Below are 10,305 nucleotides of genomic sequence, written 5' to 3' on the forward strand. Positions count from 1 at the left end.
ACAAAGCCCAAGATGCCTGTGGTTCTGATTATGACCCACAGAGCAAGTTACCAACCTTATATGAAGATCTGCAAGCCACAACAGTTTAAGTAAAATAATAGTGAATTTACCATGAAGTGAAAAATAAATTTTTAAGGTTTTTAGAATGGAAGTTCAAAGAACAAAATAGAAGAATCTAAGCGTGAAAAATAAATTTTTAAAGTTTTTATAATAGAAGTTCAAAGAACAAAATAGAAGACTCTAAGCGTGTCCAACCTTTCTCCTTCTTCTTAGCCTCCATCTTCTGCTGTAATGTTAGCACTTTTAAAATAGTTTAGAGTAGAAGCTCACTGTCTAATGTAAGTGATAAGTATTAGAAAGTAATTGTAAATATTGTACAGGTAGTTTTTAATATTAAAAAAATAACTCCACCCCAGAAGTGAGCAAAGTGCCTCAGACTGTCTTGCTGAGCAGACCTCGGCTAAACAAGAAAAATAAATTATAGATAAGATACAATAAGCAACCTTAAAACCAAAAACTGAAAAGCTCTAACTCCTTCTTTGAGCACCGAGCTGAAAAAAAAACTTTCTAATGTCTCTCAAAATCACTCTAACCAACTAAAAATCCAAAGACAGGGGTGCCTGTGTGTGGCTCCCAGCTCCAAAGAGCCAGGTGCAGCAAGAACATTTGAAAATTCAAAATAATCAGTAGAAATCAGCAAGTCACAGCTGGGCTGGTTGGGCTCTTGGTGCTGGAATTCTCCTCGTTTCAGCAATACCAGCTGAGCTTATTCCTGGGGAGAAAAAATGTTATTCCTGGGGTGTAAAGGTGTTATTCCTGGGGAGCAGAGTTGTCATTCCTGGGGAGCAGAGTTGTTACTCCTGGGTGTAAAGTTGTTATTCCTGAGCAGCAAAGTTGTTATTCCTGGGTTAGCAAAGTTGTTATTCCTCCCCCAGCCCCACCGAGCTCAGATGAAAACATTTGATCATTTTGATCAGAATGGCAGTGAGGACCTTCCATAGCATTTCCTGGGCGAACAAGTCAAGCAGGTGATTTCACAAAGTCCTTTAACACAAAAGGATTTATTTATTCATGCAACTAATTGGACACATCCCTCAGAAGATTAAGCAGAATCGTGGGGAGATGGTGAAATGGATGAAGTTAAGCCTCAGTTTTTCCCCTGGAGTCCTATACAGCATTATAGTCTCCAGGCAAGAAAACAGCTTTTTTTGTTATATTAGGAATGGGATTTGTGGGCTAAAGCAGCCTTGTGTTGAAGGCAGGTGTGCAATCCAAACTGGCTGTGTTCACAGGCACTTGGGATGGTGATTTATCCCAGCCCAAGAAAGGACAAGGAACTTGCTAAACCTAAATTAAAAGCAGCCGCCAGAAAGATAAACTGCTTGGAGGTGGCAAAGAAATTACATAAAGGAACCATATTAGAGGCTGAGAATAAATATATATCACCTAAAAATGGGGCCAGAAAGAGCTCTCATGGTTAAATAGCAGAGTAATGGAGATTATTAGGAGTAAAATTACATTCCTCAGAAAGTGGAAGTTGTGTCCAAATGAGAAAAAAACAGAAAAGAGCACAAAACCCAGCCATGGTAAAGTCAAAAAGTACTTACAAGAAGCAATTTTTTTTGAAAACCATAAAAGCTAATAATAAAGCCTTTTTCCAGAAACCAGGAACCTACCAGAGAGTCTATAAAACTATAACATGATCAAGGTCTGTAGGGAGCGTCCATGGAAGGCCAGGCCAGCCCAAAGCAGCCCAAATTTGCAGGAATATTCCCTGGGGAGGCTCTCACTGTTCCAGCCTGGTGGAATCACTGGACCCCTGAGGCTGGAGATGCCCCTGGAGATCCCCCAGCCACCCTCCTGCTCCCAGCAGGGTCACCCAGAGCAGGTTTTTAACTGGGTCCAGTTGGGTTTTGGATTTTTGCGAGGCTGAAGTCTCCACAACCTGTCTGGGCAGAGTGTGCCAGTGTTCAACCACACTCACAGTAAAAAACTTAAATCAAAAAATAGTATAAGATAGTGAAATGAAATGAATGTTTAAGGGAAAATTGTATCTCAATTTTAACCCTTAGCTTTTTGCTCTTTCCCTCAGCTCCACTATGAGGACTTTGACTCCCTCTTCTACCAGGAGGGATTTAAACTCACAAATAAACCAAATTTATCCAAATCCCAGCTGTCTCTGAGCCAAACCCCAGCTTCTGGAGGTTAAATAACCCCGGCCTCTCCCCATATAACAGATGCTTCATCTCTTACTTGTTGCAAGGACTCTCAAGCTGAAGCAGCAGATGAGGAGCTGTTCAGAGGAGTCCATGAGGTAATAAATAGGAAGAGGTCTCTGGGAGCAGATGGGCTCACCCCAAAGGGACCCCACATGTGCAGGGTGTGCAGCACAGCTCAGGAGGCAGCAGTGTTGACATGACCCAGCCTGGCAGGGGCTCCAGCAGGGCAGGAGTCCCTCCCCAGCAGCATCAGCTAGGAAAGAACAGCAATCTCAAAGCTCCAGCCCATTTTAGAGAGCTCAGATATGTGAGGAGATCACAGTCTGGGCTGGTGGGTGGGTGGGGTGGGGCGGAGGTGCTGTTCTGGTCCCCAGGCTGGGTTTGAGCAGTGCTGGACGCTGGAGGGGTCACTCAGTCCCTGCTGGGCAAGAGGGACATGGCCAAGGAGCAGCCTGGGGGACAAGGAGCTGTCCCAGCTGTCCCCAGGGATGTCCCAGCCCGTGGAATCCTGCTCAGCAGGAGCAGGAGAGGGCAGGAGTGTTGGTAGGGAGGGTGTTTGCCTTCCCCAGTCAGCACAGGGTGTGACAGAGCCCCTGCCTGCCCGGGGAAATGGGGAATGCATTCCTTCCCTGGCTCCCGTGCCTGGCAGCTTTGGCTTTCCCTGTTGCATTGTCTGGATCTCAATCTCCCTTTTAACCCCACATTCTGCCCCCTCCCACCCCTGGGCAGTGAGGGAGCAGCAGGTGGGGCTCAGTTTCCACCTGGGGTTAAACACAGCAGCTCATCCCCACAAATTCCTTTTTGGGGGCTGGAGAGGGGATTTCCCCAGGCCCTGCACAGAGCTGGAATTGTCTCTGTGGGGTTCCTGTATCCCCAGGCACGGATTTTGATCAATACCAGCTCTTTATCCTCCCCAAACCAGTATTGCTGAGGTAAAAGGGAATTTCTCACAGGCTACCAACCAGCTAAAACACAGCCAACAGGGGTAAGGAGGCTACTGATGGAGTTTTAACTCTTCACCGTATCATAAAAGCATCTGGAAGAGCAAATGATTGGTGAGCTGACAAAATAACTCATAAGACAAAGCCATTTCAAGTCTTGCAAATAAAGGCTGGTAGTGAAGAGCTGCAGGAGGATGCCATCATTCTAAGTGACTGGCAATGACACTGCAGCAGGAATTCACTGGTGATAGATGCAAAGGAATGCACTCAGGAAAACAACCCCAGCTACAGATACACACACTGATGGCTTCAGAATTAACTATTATCACTCAGGGAAGGGAGCTCAGAGTCCTCACAGTTATTTCCTGCAAATAACAGTTCAGTGCTCGGCAATGCAAGAGGAGAGGGACAGAGAATAAAGCTGCAAAGGGGATTTTGCCACTCCATAAATCCATGGTGGGCCTTCATCTTGTAAACAGCACCCAGCTCCCACTGCTCTTAAATCCTGAAGGATTTAACTCCCACAAAAGCAGACACTGCATCAGGAGGGCCTCACCCACTGGAGAGAGCAGAGCCTGGGGTGGAGGGAGGGAGTGAAGGGTGAGCAGAGCAGGCTGCAAGAAAGTGGAAGTGCATTTTCATATGGCACAGAACTAAACTGCCAATTTACTGCTTCAGGGTGTTAGGGGACTTGAGAGAATCACAGAGTGCAGCTGAGCTGGAAGTCACAGAGAGAAACAGAATTGTTAATGCTGGAAAAAAGCTTTAAAAAAAAAAAAGCTTTAAACTCAGCAAATCCATCATCCCAGCAGCACCAGCGTGGCCAGCAGGAACCCAGGTCCCCAGTGCCACAGCCACAGGGGTTTTGAGCCCTTCCAGGGGTGGTGATGCCATTTCTGCCCTGCTCCAGCACCCCTGCCCTTCCCTGAGGCTGTGGATGTGCTGGCAGTGCCAGGGGCTGGTGCCACACAGGGACATCCCAGGGGCTCCCCAAGGGGACACAGAAACCCCTGCTGGCTTTCCAGGTGAGCCAGGCACGGGCAGATCCCAGCTGGGATGGGGGATGAACACTGTGGAAAGGAAAAGCTGAGGTGCTTCAGGCTGGGACAGAGAGGTGGCTGCTGTCACTTCTGTCAGCATTTGAAGCTGCTGGAGGGATGGGTCAGCACTCAGAGAGGGACCAGGGGGTGTGAGCCAAGAGAATTGTTGTTTCAGACACTTTGCTGCCTCCTGTTCTGCTGCCCCAAATCTGACTGATGCGGCTGGGAACAATATTTTTATTTAGAACTGCAGAAACTCAGTCTCCTCACCTGAAGTGATTTAGGGTTGTGCTCACACTGTGTGATGGAGTTTGGGGGTGGGGGGGAGATGAGAGGAGATGCCTGGGCAAAGGGATTGTTCTGGGGTTGTTTTCTCACAAACAAGGACTGTGTGAGGAGCAGTAGGCAAAATGCAATTACACCTGAGTGCTGCTGCACAGGTGCACTCAGGATTTCAGGATTTTGGGAGATCAGATCATCCCAGGGTCCAGACAACCCGTTCACTCTACAAACACACAAATCAAACAATGAGGAAGGAGTGGACAGGAACCTGCAACCAAAGTGCTGCCAACACCACAGAGATTTTATAAAGCTGGGAAAGAGCTCAACAAAATATCAAAAGAAAAATCGTGCATTAAGTATCAGTTTAATCATAGTCTGCATATCTGACCTTAAGTGTTTTCATCTCTAATTGGTAGTTTCTTCCCACATCTGCTTTTGTGGTGTTAGATGCCTCAAAAATAATTGCTTTTGCTTGTGTTGACATGACACCAGTGATCATTATTTGTGGGTATCACTGCCTGCTAACAGCCAACTTAGGGAATATTTCCAGTCCAGTAATAATTGAGTGCATTTATATCCTGTCCTTTTGTGATAGAAGGAATGAAAAAGAGGAATAGATGCAGCCAAACATGGGCTGGTACTAAGAATTCATAATTCAAATGAATATATCTGCCCAGGCCAGACAGGGACGCTGCAGAAGGGATTCACAGGTTGGAGAGAAACTTTGCCAATTAATTCTCAGCAGACAGGTAACAAAACCTGAAAGAACACATCTAATGAGAACACGTGGTCAGAGTAACTGAGAGATGGGTCAGTTGTCAGTAACTGAGAGATGGGTCAGTTATCAGTAACTGAGAGATGGGTCAGTTATCAGTAACTGAGAGATGGGTCAGTTATCAGTAATGAGAGATGGGCAATGTAACAGTAACTGAGAGATGGACATCCTCAGCACAATGAGATCCTCTGCACACTGATCAGTAACTGTGCATCACTGGCTGTCAACACTGACATTCACATTGCCACCCACACTGCCCATCCCTGCTCTCTACCATCCCCATTGCCCATCCCATCCCATCCCATCCATCCATCCATCCAGCCATCCCCACTGCCCATCCCTCCATCCATCATCCCTCCCATACCATCCCATCACATCCCCATGCATCACCAGCCCATCCCACTGCCCATCCACCATCCCCATGCATCCCATCCCATCCCATCCCATCCATCCCATCCCATCCCATCAGCCCATCCCATGCCCATCCATCATCCCCATCCCCATCCCATCCATCCCCCATCCCCATCCCCATCCCATCCCCATCATCCATCCCATCCCATCCCCATCCCCATCCCATCCATCCCCCATCCCATCCATCCCATCCCATCCCATCCCATCCCATCCCATCCATCCCATCCCATCCCATCCCATCCCATCCCATCCCCATCCCTGTGCTGTTTCCCCTCTCAGGGCAGTGCTGCAGGGCCATGGGAGCACCAGAGTTTTCCTTTGGGAGTTCCCTGCCGAGCCCCTGTGCTTGCACAGGCAGAACACAGATCACAGCCAGCATTGCCATGGCAACCATCAGGGACAGCACCACATGGACACGGAGCAGCACAGGCTCCCCTCCCTGTGCTGGCAGCACCTGGGGACCCTGCCCTGCCCCAGAGTGCCCCTCTCCTCCAGCCCTCCTCACAAATCCCTCCTGCAGCAAAGAAAACTGATGTTTGTACAAAGCCTCATTCTCTGGGAGACCTCAGGGAAAACATTCCCTGGTTTTCCATCCCTGTGCCAGCCAGGCTGCCCAGCCAGAGCCAGCCCAGCCCTGCCCCTGCTCACTGCATGGTGCTGGGGGACCCCAGGGGACAGGGAAGGGCACTGCTGTGCCCAGGGCTTGGCCTGGCCAGGAGATGCCACCAGCCTGGCCTGGGATGTGGTGTCAGAATCACAGAACCATGGGAAGGGGTGGGTTGGGAGGGACCTGAAAGCTCATCCAATTCCAACTCCTTGTCATGGGCAGGGACACCTTCCCCTGTCCCAGGGACATCTCCCACCGTCCCAGGGACATCCCACTGTCCCAGAGACACCTTCCCCTGTCCCAGCTGCTCCCAGCCCTGTCCAGCCTGGCCTTGGGCACTGCCAAGGGACCCAGGGGACAGCCACAGCTGCTCTGGGCACCTGTGCCAGGGCCTGCCACCCTGCCAGGGAACAATTCCTCATTCCCAGATCCCATCTAAACCCACTCTCTGTCAATGGGAGCCATTCCCTGTGTCCTGTCCCTCCATCCCTTTCCAAAGTCCATCTCCAGCTCTCTCAGAGCCCCTTCAGGCCACACTCAGTTCACTTCAGAGCAATCCTCAGCCTGAACACCCCAGCTCTCCCAGCAGAGCTGCCCCATCCCTCTGATCACCCTGGAGCCTCCTCTGGACCTGTGCTCCAGCTGACCCTGCTGGAGCAGAGGGGTCTCCAGTTGATCTCCAGAGGTCCTTCCAACCCATCCTGGGACTCTGGGATTTCTGATACAGTGATGAATCTCACACAGTTTTGCTCCAGGAGCTCACTGTTATTCAATTTAATCCATGAACCTGACTCAGTGAAGCAGCAACCAAGGAAAATGGAAAGATGCTCAAGAATTAAATTAACTTGATCACAAAGAGAGGGAAGTGACATTTTGGCTAATGGGTGAAGACTACAATTAAATTGGGAATATCTAAAGTCTGAGCTCTTCCCTGCATCAGTGCATTCAAACATGCATCTGAACAAACACAAACAAATTTCTCTGTGTCTTTGCTGTTTAGCTGATCAACCCCATTTGGGACTGGGGTGGCCACTGGGTCAGCAAAGGCTTCTGAGAGGGAGACAGAGCAGACAGAGCTGGTGCTGACTCATGGCTGAGTGCAAAAAGCTCCTTCCTGCCTGCACAGAGGGCACTGCAGGCAGCAGGGACACCGGATCCATGGACAGGCAGAATGGGAATGCAGAGATCTCAGAGCCACTGGGGTGGAGACACCTCTGGCATCCCCCTCTGCCCAAAGCAGGGCCAGGCAGTGCAGTGACCCAGGAACAGGCCCAGGAGCTTTTGGATGTGTCCAAGGATGAAAACACCACAAACTGCACAGGCAACCCCATCCCCTGTTTGGCCATTCACAGGGGGAAAAAAAAATGGTATTTACATTTCAATGGAATTTCCTGAATTTCAGGTTGTCCCCATCACCAGACACCACTGGGAGAGCCTGGTCTTTACTGCCCACCCCCCAGGCTGATGGAACCATCTCTTCTCCAGGCTGCACAGAGCATCTCCAGCTGTGGGCCCAGCTGCTCCTGCCCCCAGAGCCACGAGGAGCGGCAGTGAGCTCTGCCTGCACCCCCCAATGGAATGCAGAGGCTTCCAGGCCCTCCAAAGCTCTCAAGTGTTGCTAAGGAGACCCAGAGGCTGAACCTGCTATAAATGGGGTTTTTGTGGAGCTCAGAGATCAAGCTCAGCCCTTCAGCACCAATGGCAGGAGCAGAGCAGCTGCTGGGCTTGAGCTGGGCTGTTCTGCAGCCCTCAGGCAACAAAGGCTCCTTTAAAGAGCTGCATTTTGGCCTCTGGGGCTCCTATTCTGCAGCTGGACCATTTGTATTTGTAGAGAATCATTTTAGCTGTGGGTTCACTCACCTGTCAGCACCCTGTACCAGAGCTCAGCAAAGCTGAAGCCACCAGACAGGAACAGCACTGGTGCTGAAGGGGCAGGGAGCTCTGGCCAGGCTCTGCCAGGGTGAGGGGGATTATCTGCCCATGGAAATGCAGGATTGGGAGGCTTTCTGCTGTTCTTTCTCATTAAATAAGTAATTTATAAAAAGCTCCATTTTCAGAGTGAGCTGAGGAACTTTTCCCAGGGTGTTTTTGTCTTTGTTTTGCCTCCTGTGGTGTCAGAAGGCAACAGGACTGAGAGGAAGTGGCCCTAGGACAGCCCTTCCCAGCACAGCAGTGATCCTGCTCCTGTCATCCAACAAAAACCTCCCAAACCTCATTCACTGGCTCATTAATGCTCCAAGATGTGACTCCATTATGTCTGGTCCCAATCAAGAACCAGTAATGAGCCACGTGTGAAAAAGCCACCCAGATGATCCCCTCAGGTGTTTGTCCTGGAGAACGTGGGTGTGAGCTCCACGTGAGCTGAGCTGTTGGTCAGGGATGATAAAATACAGAAGCAAAGCTAACAGTTGCTTTTTGTCTGCTCAAAAACAAATGGGAAGCCTGGGTATAACTGTGCTGTGGGTGGGATACAGCCTTCAAATAATGAGTTTAATTAATCTGGGTAAAACTACCCTGAGATCTGCTCTGGCCTCTCTTTTATTATTAATGCAATGATCCACAAATCCTGTGGCACTTTCGTAAATTGAGTCATCTGTGTCATTCCAGATCTTGTACAAACACTCCTGGAGCTGTTTGTGAGGCATTTGTCACCAAAGCCTCTCAGGAAAGATCTTGCTAGATAAACCAAATGGCAAATGCTGCTCTGATCCCCCCTGAGTGAAGCAGAGCCCAACCATCCCATGCCACCCCTCCATGGCAGGGACACCTCCCATTGTCCCAGGCTGCTCCAGCCTGGCCTTGGGCACTGCCAGGGATCCAGGGGCAGCCCCAGCTGCTCTGGGCACCCTCCCAGGGAGGAATTCTGCTGATTTAGCCTTCAGTGTCTGCCTAACCTCTTACTGATTGCTCTGACCACCAGAGAAGATGGGAATGGATGCAATAAAAACCCTTCAGGCCCCAGTGCTTGTCTGTTAGCACTGAAACAGCACATGGGGCCTGGCACTGCTGACAGATCCTTTACAGCAGCACACCAGCACTGTAGAAAAGAACTTTTCACTCTGCATTACTGAATGGCTCAAAAAGCTGCATATTTCCATCTGCACCACCTCAAAGGCAGATGCCAGGATTGCAGCCCTCTGTATATTAAAAGCTCTAGAGGAGCTCAGTGTTTACCTAAGAGGGAGCTTGCAAAAAAAAAAAAGGCAAAAATTAAGCTCAAAATATCAAGGATATTTAATTTCAATTCATAACCAGGCCTGCAGGCTCAGATCAGGGCTCAGAGCTTTGTCTTAATCTAATTTTATGCAAACAATTCAGTGATAATGAAAGTTTATATAATCCACATCAAGGAAATCAGAGGGGTTCCAGAACCTGTAATGAGAGCTGACATCAGCGAGTGCACATCAGGAAACCCAAGGCTCCCTGAATGAATGGCTCCAGAGAGCACCTGACAGAGACAGAGCTCCCTCCACACCCCAGAGCCTCTGAGGCACTTTGTGGGGCTGGGATGAGAGCTGGCAGCATTTCCCCACTTTGGGATGCTCGGGGGTATTGATGCAGGGCATCCTCAAGGTAGGGAATAATGAGCTCTGACCCCTGGTTCAGGAGGCTGAACAAAGAATATTGCTTTATTAAGCTATACTATATTACACTAATACTTTATTGTAACTATACTAAAAATACTAAAGAAAAACCCATGACTGTCCCGAAAAGTCACAACACAGCTTTGACCCCATTGGCCAATGAATCCAAAAAAACCCTCACCAGGGTCCAATTAACAAATCCCTCAGTGAACAATCTCCATAACACATTCCACATGTGCAAAAACAACAGGAGCAGCAAGTGGAGATGAGAATTGTTTTCTCTTCTCCCTCTGTGCTTCTCACTGCCTTCCCCAGGAGAAATCCTGGGAGAGGGAATTCTGTCTCTGCCTTCCCCAGGAAAAATCCTGAGAAAGGGAATTCTGTCTCTGCCTTCTCAGGAAAAATCCTGAGAAAGGGAATTCTGTCTCTGACTTCCCTAGGAGAAA

At 49.2% G+C, this 10,305-nt stretch overlaps 1 protein-coding gene across 1 annotated transcript in view; it reads right to left on the bottom strand.

Annotated features, from left to right (window-relative positions):
- Positions 1 to 10,305, bottom strand: part of LOC118700349 (dynein axonemal heavy chain 9-like) — a 38,792-nt gene that overhangs the window by 24,309 nt on the left and 4,178 nt on the right. The gene's annotated exons all lie outside the window — the stretch shown is intronic.

The sequence above is a fragment of the Molothrus ater genome, chromosome 19, assembly GCF_012460135.2.
Source record: "Molothrus ater isolate BHLD 08-10-18 breed brown headed cowbird chromosome 19, BPBGC_Mater_1.1, whole genome shotgun sequence".
Classification (NCBI taxonomy): Eukaryota; Metazoa; Chordata; class Aves; order Passeriformes; family Icteridae; genus Molothrus; species Molothrus ater.